This window comes from Aethalodelphis obliquidens, unplaced genomic scaffold (assembly GCF_003676395.1).
Source record: "Aethalodelphis obliquidens isolate GAN/ISIS:26980383/991018 unplaced genomic scaffold, ASM367639v1 scaffold1, whole genome shotgun sequence".
In the NCBI taxonomy this organism is placed as follows: domain Eukaryota; kingdom Metazoa; phylum Chordata; class Mammalia; order Artiodactyla; family Delphinidae; genus Aethalodelphis; species Aethalodelphis obliquidens.
In genome coordinates, this window is record NW_020837945.1 from 80,620,335 (window position 1) to 80,620,732 (window position 398).

Genomic DNA, 398 nt, shown 5'->3' on the forward strand with positions numbered 1-398 from the left:
CACCTCTCTAAGCCCTCATCAGTAAAACAAACGTACTTAACTTAGAGGGCTCTTAGGAAGACTGAGATAAGATACGTAAAGGTGCTTTAATCGGTGCCCAGCCCACAGTAAGCATTCTATAAATGTAAACTGTCATTATCATTATTGTTACTGATCAAAGCGTGCTGACCTTACCAGCAGCTAGTGGCTGACCACAGCTCTGTGGAGCAATGGAAAACTTCCTAATACCCTGAGTAGAAAGGCGCGACACCACAAAGCGGCCGGATCTGGCTCCACGTTCCAGCATCAAGGACTCTCAGCTTCAGCCAACTGTTTCCCAAATCGCGGAAGAAGTACCGGGCCGCTCTAGCAACGTTTTCGTCCAGCTCTCGGTGGTGCGAGGCCTCGCACTTGCGCAG